The following is an 11168-nucleotide window of genomic DNA, read 5'->3' on the forward strand; positions in this document are numbered from 1 at the left end:
AAACAAACGGGAATGCTGATGATGCCTTGGAACAAGGGAGATAGTCTAGCTGTCCCACTGCGGTGCTATCTATTTCTCTAGGCATTCATAAACAGCATAAACAAAATAGCCAGGTTTGATTCTGCCCAGTACTGTTGGATTGCAGCCACTGCATTCATTCCTGCAAGCAGAGGGCCCTATGTTTGAGATTCCGATCGTTTTTAATTAAAAACGCCCTGCCTCCCAAGCAGCACAGCATAATTCAGTAATAAACACCCTCAGCCCTGAGCCTGGGACACGGAGAGCCTCTGCTTCCCTCAGGAAGTTCAATGCTCCTCGCTGTGCAGAGGGCAGCAAGCCAGGACAGGCACGCTGAGGGGCACAGGGAAGACAGGCACAAAGCAGAATTAAGCGATGTGTTGGTCAGGGTGTGTTTCCAAAGGAGCCACTTCAACCTGAATTGCCAGTGTGATACACGAACAACCTGAAGGATTCAGTTTCTCACGACAACCCAATGACTGCTGGTGCAGTTACACTCTGCTGTTTGTAACTCAGTTACAAGCACAAACCCACAAAACTTGGATTACAGCCACAGCATAAGAGTACTTCCCTGGTTCAAAAAGATGTCTTAGACTTCCCTGCAGAAGAGAGATGCTGAAATAGCTGAACTATATTCCTAGATCTGACTCTGATTAACTCTCCTCATCTTGTATTTATCTTTCTTCAATCCTGCATAATAGTTGTTTTTCCCATTTAGATTCTTAGAGCAGATGATACCATCTCTGATTGTAAGTTTGGGAAGCACCAAACAGAATAAAAGCCTGAGCTTCAACAAGAATTCTTGTAGCACAAGAAGAAAGGAAAGGTGGGAAGTGAGGATACTCTCTAGGATTTGCTGAAGTTTCTTCCCTTCCAAAGAAAAACCAAAACATCCAACAACTTCTCCTACAGAGCTGTTTAAACTCTGTTGTATGCCAGAGTAGGACAGTGTGCTGGACAGTAAACCAAGCTTTTAAAAGAAACAGAAAGAATATGTACCCCTGTGATACTTATCTCATTTCCGGAACTAAAGCTTCCCTTTTATTTTTTTTAGTGCAAGCATGAGTTAAAAGCCAGTAAAAAATTAACTAAAGAATTCTACAAACGGACATTTTGTAGACCCTCAACCAAAAAGATTATCACCCTGTGAATAGCAAAATCTCTCATTGCATTTGGGAATGTGACAGCTGCCATCTTCATTGAAACCTTCATCTTCTGTAATTTTTCTTGCATTACAGGAAAATTTTACAATGTTTTTGGAAAACATTATGGAACCTCTGGAAGTTGACTCATTTTTTTTTATGGCCATGGGCTATGATGCATAGGTGTGCATCATCTTCATCCCTCATCTTCATCCTACAACCAGCCTGGGGTGCCCATCTGCCAGTCCCACCACTTCTGGAAAGGTTTCTTAAAAAAAGTGTCAGTGCAGTAGGATCCCACAAGCCTGAACTTCAGAGCTGAGCATAACTGTGTGCCTCCACTGGGGGAAATCTCACCAAGAAGATAATTTTCAACACCATGACAGTCTAACTCTCTCTTCTTTCATTTTAGTTTTCTTTTTACATTTTGTGTCTCTCCAGGCTACTCCAGTGAAATATTCCATTCTGCAAAGGGTTAGTATCAGTCTTTTGATAAGCATACTCCAATTGGGGTGAGAAAGACTTGTGTCTTTCAGATTAAAATACTCGCTGCAAATTCTTCCACTTATTCCTTTATTGGCTGTGCCCCTCATTGATTACATGGCCAGCTTCAGTTTCTATCGTCCTCTACATTTCACGCAGGATACTGCCCTTCTTAAGGTAAATAACCCCAAAACAACTGCTCATCCACACAGTTAATGCATTGCTTGAGATATGTAGCACGTTACTTCTTGGGCACAATCAGATTTTGTCATATATTTTTTTGTCAGTGTAACACAGAACACTCCAAATAATTTTCTAGGCAATCCTTAGCTTTTTTAAGGGATCATAGATCTGAAAGTTAAGTATGGGCTGTTTAGTAAATTAACAAACCAGGAAGTATTTTCCACCTTTCTACATATGGACAACTTATAATGGGCTGGCAAGTCCAGTATCAGGCTTATTTTTTCATTATCCTATTTCCTTGACATGTCTATATACTGTTTACATAGTGGGGGAAGGGAATCAAATCCCAAAGGGAAAAATATCTGTACCAACAGTTCAACATCCATGAGAAACTCCAAAACAAGAGCACCTAAGGCACAGCCATACAGATAACAGCACGACTGGGAAGAGATCAGCAGAATTGGTTTCTGAAATGTAAAAATCCCCAAACTAAAGAGAAAGAGAGAGATTAAAAGTGTCTTGTCTTCCTGCAGCTCCCCTTGAAAACTCTAGTATTTTAAGGATGCAAAGAGCTGCAGTTACAAGCAGGAGAGAAAGCAGATTTTTAATGCTGATAGGAAACAAGAATTGTCTCTCAAAAGAGCCAGCTGAATTTGCAAGACTGCAAATGGAAAGGAGCTCTTTCAACTCATAGCACACATGACATCAGCATCTGGTGCTTGGAAAGGAGACCCCTCTGCACTGTATTTACCAAGCCAATTTTCAGAAGAAAGCCATCTCAGCCATTTCTGTACTCCTCAGTGACTGTGAGACAGGACATGCCGCGTTCCCAGCCCCTGTCTCCCTTCGTCAGGACCAATCCTTTTGGCAAAAGCTCCACGTGCATTTTTTTGGCTGCCTTGTCAGAGGAAACACAGAAACACAAACTGCCATCCACCAACTCTGGTGTAGCTGAGAGTCATCCCACCACAGAGGAATAAATAATCTGCATTTTGAATCATTGTTTTCCAGATGGATTATCTTGCATTTGTCAGGGTGACTCCTTGTTATTTCCTGCTTCTCTTTTTTCAGTGGTGTTTGCAGTATTCATCTGCATCATCTGTTAATTTCATTAACATCTCGTTTAATGATCAAGAAGGGGTTAGTTTAAAATGACGTTACATAAAACCGGACATAAACTCCCCATTCCTGCAGCATCCCACCGATCACCTCCCACGCATCTCCGTGACCTGTCATTTATCATGGCCTCGTCCTATGCAAGAGCTCATGCTGTGTTGGTATGAGATGTCATCTTCAGGTGAAAATTCCTAAGTCATCCTACTCCGGGATTGCCTCTGGTTTTCCTTTGACTGCAGCATTCTGCCTTGAAGGACTGAATTACGTTTCTTTGAATCATTACAATAACAACACAGTTTTGCCCCAGTTCTGTGATGCACTAAGCTATAGGTACTATTTTGTTACAAATTATATTGGTATTACCGTAACAAATTGGAAACTTCATATTCTCCCAAAAATTCTATTTAAAATGCTTGCATGCCCGCTGCAAACTAAGGTTTCACTGCACTAGAGAGATGCCACCAAGTGAGAAGGGAAGCTAATAGTACAGAAGAAAGACAATCCCCAGTGGGCATACAATGGCTGCACTACAGCTTGTTGCGGTTTATGTAGGATGAAGAAGCATGCCTATGTAGAAAGCCACAAAAATAAACACTAGTATTACAGAAGCAGCCTCCATAACAACACATTTAAAATTGTTACACACACAAGCCCTAGTAGGCACCCCTTCTCACCCACCTGCCATCCCACTGGGTCCTAAGACTCCAGCCTTGGGGGTCAGTGGGGCAGATGCATGCCGTGACAAGCTGTTAGCATTCCTAGCTCTTGATGTTGATGGTGGGGGTTTCTTGTTACTGACTCTAGAATCTATGTGGGATTACTTGTATGTATTTTGCAAGACAAACTAATCCCTTGCTCTTTATTCACTGCTCTATTGTTCCATGTTATGGTCACATTTACTATATATGGCCTGCTTTATATTTGTTATATCTAGATTCTTTTCCTCTTTGTTATCCCTAAAAACAGCTTACCCAGTTCCCAAAGCTGCATAATTACAACTGGTGAGTTCCTATTAGCACCAGGGCTGCTGGTATAGTCCTTTGTCCACACCTCCAATGCCTCTGCTATCACCCCCATACCTGCATTCCTCTCTGCTGCATTTTAATTCCAGGCTCATAAATAGCTCATACAACACAGAACAACTACACACAATTACTACCTACCAGTTACAAAGCCATGAATGGTAACATGAGTTTCCCCATCATTGTACAACACTAAGCAAAGCCTTAAACAAAAGCAGCAGTGATCACCTGGTTGTGAGACAGCTACGGGAGCTCAGACAAAGCTGCAGGCAGCCCAGGACAGGTCCAGAGCCAGGCAAGCCCTGAAGCCTCTCAGCTTAACACAGAACCCTGGCCTGTTTCTATCAGTGGCAACTCCGCATTAGGCTGCACAACAGACCCACCAAATCAAGCTACATAACACAGGATAGGGATGGATCTGAAACATGGGTTTCACAGTCAGCTGTACACTGCAGAAATAAAGAAGAAACAAGAAGAGACAATTTCTATCTAGGAACAACAGTGACTCTGTGGATCTGAAAAACAGACACACTGGATGGTCGGTGGCATGTAAGGAGTAGAGTAGACAAGGCCTGCAGACAGAGACTTCCAGAGAGGATCCCTAACACGTTACAAGCACCTCAGCACTACAGAAACCTGCACCCTGTCACCTAACACCAGCAAGCCAAGTGTCATGACACTCCCACGTTCTTACGTCAGCAGCAGTGCAGTCCCAGTCATCTTGACAAGCATTAGCAAAGGGCTAGAAAAATGGCTAAAGATTATTATTGTCAGTAAAATGTTCCTGAGGTCACTGGAAGAGCAGATGGTGAACAGGAAAGCTGTGGAACAAGAAACATTGCTGCTTCTGTCACACCTGGAATTTTGGGAAGTCAACATGTGGGCAACACTATCACCACAAGCATGGTGACCACAGATCTCATTGCAGTACCACAGCTCTTGGCAGGTGTGAATGTAGTAATTCAGTCTTAGCATGGGTCAGACCAGATGTACACCTGTAAGTGTTGCTAGCCCCACAGATTATACAAGATTATAGCAGATGACATTTTTTTCTTATCATGGCATTATTTGGTTGGAAAAGACCTTTAAGATCATTGAGTTCAACCATAACCCGTCCACTACTAAATGACGTCTCCAAGCACCACATCTATCCGTCATGTAAATACCTGCAGGGTATTTAAATACCTCCACCACTTCCCTGGGCAGCCTGTTCCAATGCCTGATAATCCTTGCAGTGAAGAAATTTTTCCTTTTATCCAAGCTAATCCTCTCCTGGTGCAACTTGAGGCCATTTCATCTCATCCTAATGCTCATTACTTGAGAGAAGAGACCAACCCCCGCCTCACTACACCCTTCTTTCAGGTAGTTGTAGAGAGCAATAAGGTCTCCCCTCAGCCTCCTCTTCTCCAGGCTAAACAACCCCAGTTCCTTCAGCCCCTTCTCATAACACTTGTTCTCCAACCAGCTTCATTGCTCTTCTCTGGACATGCTCCAGTGCCTCAATGTCCTTCTTGTAGTGAGGCCCAAGATAGAACATTTGAGGTATGGCCTCACCAGTGCTGTATACAGGGGATGATCACTTCCGTGCTCCTGCTGGCCACACTATTTCTGATACAAGCCAGGATGATGCTGGCCTTCTTGTCCATCTGGGCACACTGCTGGCTCATGTTCAGTTCGCTGTTGACCAGTACCCCTAGATCCCTCTCTGCCAAACAGCTTTCCAACCACTCATCCCCAAGCCTGTAGCACTCCATAGGGTTGTTGTTACAGTAGAAGAATTAAAGGAGAACTCAGGATCAAAACACCTAACTGGGACAGGCTGGAAAAGTTCAGAATGTGGAGTATTGAAATGCTGAAAACAAGGAGGTTGAGGTCTCCCACATCTAACACTTTTAATGCCAGGAGGATTCCTGTTGGACACAAAGGGACAGAGACATTAAAAAGATCCTAAAACCAAAGGACATGAAGGGAATCAAGCAATTTCTAGGAAAGCCACCTGTTTTTCAAAAAATTTCTGAGTACATTAACTAGAAGCTTATGAACCCTTAAGAAAATTAACACTCTATGAAACATTTCCCTCCCACACACATGGAAACCCTTATGGATTTGCCACTAACCACCAACTTCAATAGTGGCTTAGTTGAATGAACAGAGGATACATTTGTCATGTCTGCTGACAACTGGAAGCTGTAAAAAGTTGAAGGCACTCTAGGGCCAAGAGAAAATTCAAAATACTCTGTACAAAATGGTGATACATTTTGAGAAAATACAATGAAATTCCGTACAAAGGACAAAGTAAAGTACTTGAGAGTAATACATAACCAGTAGATGCTGGGCAGCAGCTTTGCAGTGAATGTTCTGAAGTTTGAGGAGGATTAGGACCTGAACACAAATCTATAATGCCAAACTGTAGAGAAAAAAGTGACTTAATGAGACATGCACTTTTCCTGTTTACTTGGTAGTGCTAAAAAAGGAGCTTCATCTGAAACACTGAATGCATTGTGGGCAGTACACTTCAAGAAATGTGGACAACCAGAACAAGGCAGAGAAAAGCAAATAAATGAGCATATGCCAGAAAACATAAACCATAAAGAAAAACTGAAAGAATAAGAGGAGACGGGAGAAGATAATAAAATTCAAACACAATAAAAAGCTGCTGCAAAGGGGAACATCATAAACTGACTTCCACGGCTGATGTGAACAGGATTGGAAGTAGTGGACTTAAATTACTGCAAGAATGATTTTCTTCAGGATTATGAAAAACTTTCTCCTGCTAAGAAGAATGAAGCATCAGAACAGATTGTTTAGAGGGGTTGTGCAGTGTCTACCATGGGAGCGTTTAAAGAGCTGATCAAATAAACACGCCAGAACTGGTTCTGCGTAACCTGAGTCAAGGATGGATTACGTAACTTCTCAAGGACCCACCTAGCCCAGGTTATCTACTGCAGGTATTCATCTGTTGCATCTACTGTTTCATGATACAAGCAAAAAGGCCAGAGCCCATAGGAATACTTCTTTGAAAGAGTAAGGAAAATCATAAATACTAGCTTAGCTCTGACATACAACAGCCCTGTATGACAGCAAAGGTTAAAACTGGAACAAAACAAAAAAACCCCAAACCTATTGGCTATGCTTTCTGAATCAGCCTTCTTTTGAGTCATCTCTCAGAATACAAGACGAACATGCTGTCTGATCATCAGCCATTAAAAAAAAAAATCATGAACTATTGCCAAGGCTCTCAAGCAACACATAGGCTATGGAGATTCCAACAAGCTGATCTGAGTATAAGACACTGCTGCCAAAATGGGAGACTGTCAGCATGCTCCATTGCCTTTGCATGTAGGATAGGAAGCTTTGACAACAAAAGCAAATTTCAACCAGGATGATATGCTAGAGACAGAGGAATATCTTGTGTTTCAGAGCTATCCAGACTGCATGAAGCAATTAGATCCTGGAGTCCCAGAGGGTGAAAGAAGTGCATGTTGTATACAAAATTATGTTTAAATGGGATTAGCCAAAAATCCAAGCAGATTTAAAAACTGATGTAATAAGATGCATCTATGCTTCAACACCAGGCAAGCATAAGGACGTCTCTGCAAGCCAACTATCCAACTCTTCATTTACATGCATGCATGTAAACAGTTCAACAGATGAGAAGAGCTCAGGGATCAACATCAGGGGACAGAACCTCATGAAATCCTCGCCTACCCGTGGTAAAAAGTCAGAAGAAGCCTGCTGATTTTTAATGAGGGTAACTGTAGGAATTTCAGTAAGTTCCCATTGCTGAGAGGCAAGCTAGGAGGACATACAGGCACGTAACATGACAAGGACTTAGAAGAGGGATTTTGCAATACTATTGTGAATAACAGGCCACATCAAAATTCAAATGATGCAGTATTAATGAGGATGAGCTACAAATGTCTGAAGCTGGACACCCCCAAAGGCATCAGAGGTCAAAGAAACTAATGGATAAAAATCTAACCAAGAGGATGGCACTTCTGCTCAGCAGTTCCACTCATTGCAAAAGACTCCTCAGGGTGCAGCAGAGATTGAACTGATGGGATAAAGATTCATGGTTTCTCTTCCCGTAACGCATTTTCCTATAGCTCAACAGAGCAAAGACAGGCATAACAAAGAACACCAAACCAGGCATGTCATTATAAGCAAGGAACCAATGACTGGAAGCTTTTGAGCAAGAATTCATAGCTCTTGCTGTCAGTCACCAAAAAAAAAAACCAACAGAGGAAAAAGTATAATCTTCATTAAATTATAGGTCACAGGAAGCAAAGCAGAAAGGTACCTAAACAATCATAAAGCAGTTGCAAATAGCCAGAGGAAAAGTGCTGGGACTCAAAGACAGCCTTAGCAATCTTCTCACGTGCTGCAAAGAATTTAAAAATAAGATGGGACAGAGGAATATGGAGGATAGGACAAGACAAAGGACTACAGAGTCCAAGTAAGATCTCTGTACCAATGGCAGCAACACAAACAAGGAACGGGAAACCAGGCTGACCACTTGCTGGTGGGCTGCAATGATCTGGCAGGAAATGCCTTGACCCTATGGACAGGCATGCAGTACTTCACAGCTGGTCTTAACTAGTCATTAGCACAAAGGACAAAAGAGCATAAATTGCTATAAAGAAAAATCTAGAAGCTGCACAGAACATGGACAGAAAAATCCAGGTTTGGAGAAAGCACCATATAAGCCATTTTGCATGCCAAAGTGCTAGAGATGACTGTGGCACCTCTGTAAGCAAGTCTTCCAAAGAAGGAAGCAAGCAAAACAGTGCACCTTGTTTCAGAAGTAAGGAAAACCAAAGCCCATCTGGACTCTGGCCACATTAACTCTAAAAATGGACAGATGGAGGACCAAGATTACAACTTAGCAATTACTAAAGCCTAGGTCCTTTGTAACATTTAAAAGAAAATTAGAGACATAAAAATTTAATACAAATACAGTTTTTAATATTCCAGTTTGCATGTGAAATTTCATCTCTCATACGAGATACTTAATCACATTAGTATTTGTAAAGTTAAGATTTTTCCCTGGAAAATTCAAAGGGTTGAGTCAGAGTTTGCTGTCTCAAGTATGGTCAAGCAGACTGCTCATCTCTCCTTCCTGACTGGATTAACTCATTCCATTGAGCTGTTCAAGAGTGAAAACTGCTTTTAAAAATCAGTTAAGATTTGCCTTGTTAGTGAATGTGCCTGAAAATTCAGTACAAAGACTATGGTACACAAATGAAGCCAAGAGTTAAAGTATAAGTACAGTTTAAGGTAGCTTTAAATCTCTTTAATACATAGCTGCACAAGTCATAGCTGCTTTCAATTCTAGGCTGCTAAAACAGTCATTCAAGACAGTTAAACACTAATTAACAATGAAGAACTCTGAGAAATTCTAACAGAACCTTTGCAAAGTTCACTTACAGAACTCATTCTTCTCATTAGGAAACAAGATCTAGCTGATATGAATAAATAACATAAAGAAGCTCCACTTCAAGCTCAGAGAGCAGCTGCAGCTTTCCCTGCAGCTCTGCTCCCTAAGCCACACTGCCTCAGTGAACAACTAACAATAAAAATGATAACCTGTTAATATTCAGCCTAAAACCAAGGATGTATTAAGCCTTTAAAAATCTTATTCAAGATTTTATATTTATTTGAAAATACTTTATTTTGTAGTGCATTATTTACATGAAAAAAGACAAAAAAAATGCTTTAAATGAAACAATGCCATTTAATGTTTATTTGCTGAGAGGGATATTGCACAGGGAGGTCTTTAGCCGGTCTAGTTAACCACTGTTCTTCATCTGCTGCTGCTTTTTCTCCTCCATTTACTGTCCAACCAGGAATTAAGTCCTTCATTCTACATATTACATCTGCAGATGCTAATTAAGCGTTGATTTTCTATTTGACATAAGTACGTACTACTAAATTTTTACAAAGCTCAAACAAGTTGCGGATTGTTGAGTGAGGTTCCACTCTTACCAAAAGACCACACTGAGTGAAAGCACTGGAAATGCTTTGTCATGGGAATGTTATGGCAATGCTCATTACACCTTTTGAAGTCAGATGCACCTTTCCATAAAATATAAAAATTATTATTAAAAAAGAAAGATAAGCTTGAAAAAGGATATCATACAATGAAATAGTGATGGAGAACAATGCTTAAAAATAAATAAGCATTGCTGACTATCAGGACCACACACCTGAGGTTACGAAGGTAAGTGCTTTGCTAAATATAGCCTTAAAATATGCTTTCAGAATCTATTAATAATTAAGAAAGCCTGATTGTTTATAATCTCTATGCCGTGGTTTAGGCCCAGTGCGTAACTGAGCACCATGATGCCCCAGAAAAAGGGCTAGCCAATATAAGGACTGGGAAGGCTTCTCACCGCTTAAAAAGGTCACGGGCAAAAGACAGACCCATCAAAAGGAAATAAAAACCAACACAATTTTAATTCATTACCAACATCAGAGTAGAACAATGTGAGATACAACCAGATCTTAAAGTCAAAACACGTTTCACCCACCCCTCCCTTCTTCCCGGGCTCTGTTTTGTTCCTGGTTCCTTCACCTCCACCCCCTCCCACTTTGCCTTGAGGCACAGGAGGATGGGAGTGGGGGTTGCAGTCACTGTTGCGCCATGTGCTCCTCATGGTAGGGAGGACTCTGTCCAGCCTCTCTCTCTCTCCTTCCACATGGTGCCCTTTCCACAGGAGAAAAAGTCCTCAAAAGTCCAATACGGGTCTGCCCACAGCTGCAGTTTCCCTCATGCACAAAACTGCTTCAGCCCAAGCAAATGTGGGTCTGCCCACAACTGCAGTTCCCTCACACACAAACTGCTCCAGCACACACTGCCCGGAGTCACGGCTTCTTCAGAGGCAGCCACCTGCTCATGTGGCCCTGCCTCACCAGTGAACTCAACGGGCTGCAGGTCAGTCGACCCGGCTCTCGCCACGTGTTGCAATGGGGAAACCTGTGCTCTATGTCCTCCCTCTCCTTTCTTTCCTTCAACCGACCTTGGTGTTTTTTAAAAAAGTTGTTCTCCTCAGGCTCCACTCCCTTCTCCACTGCAGGTCTCTTCTGATGGTTCTGGAGTTCCCGGCTCTTTCTTTTCTCGGGCTGGACTTGCAGTGGGGCTTAAGCTTAAGTTGGGGTTGGGCAGGGCCGGGGCCATGCAACCCGCCCCTGAGGCCACACTGAT

Source organism: Mesitornis unicolor, unplaced genomic scaffold (assembly GCF_000695765.1).
Source record: "Mesitornis unicolor isolate BGI_N332 unplaced genomic scaffold, ASM69576v1 scaffold5375, whole genome shotgun sequence".
Taxonomy (NCBI): Eukaryota; Metazoa; Chordata; class Aves; order Mesitornithiformes; family Mesitornithidae; genus Mesitornis; species Mesitornis unicolor.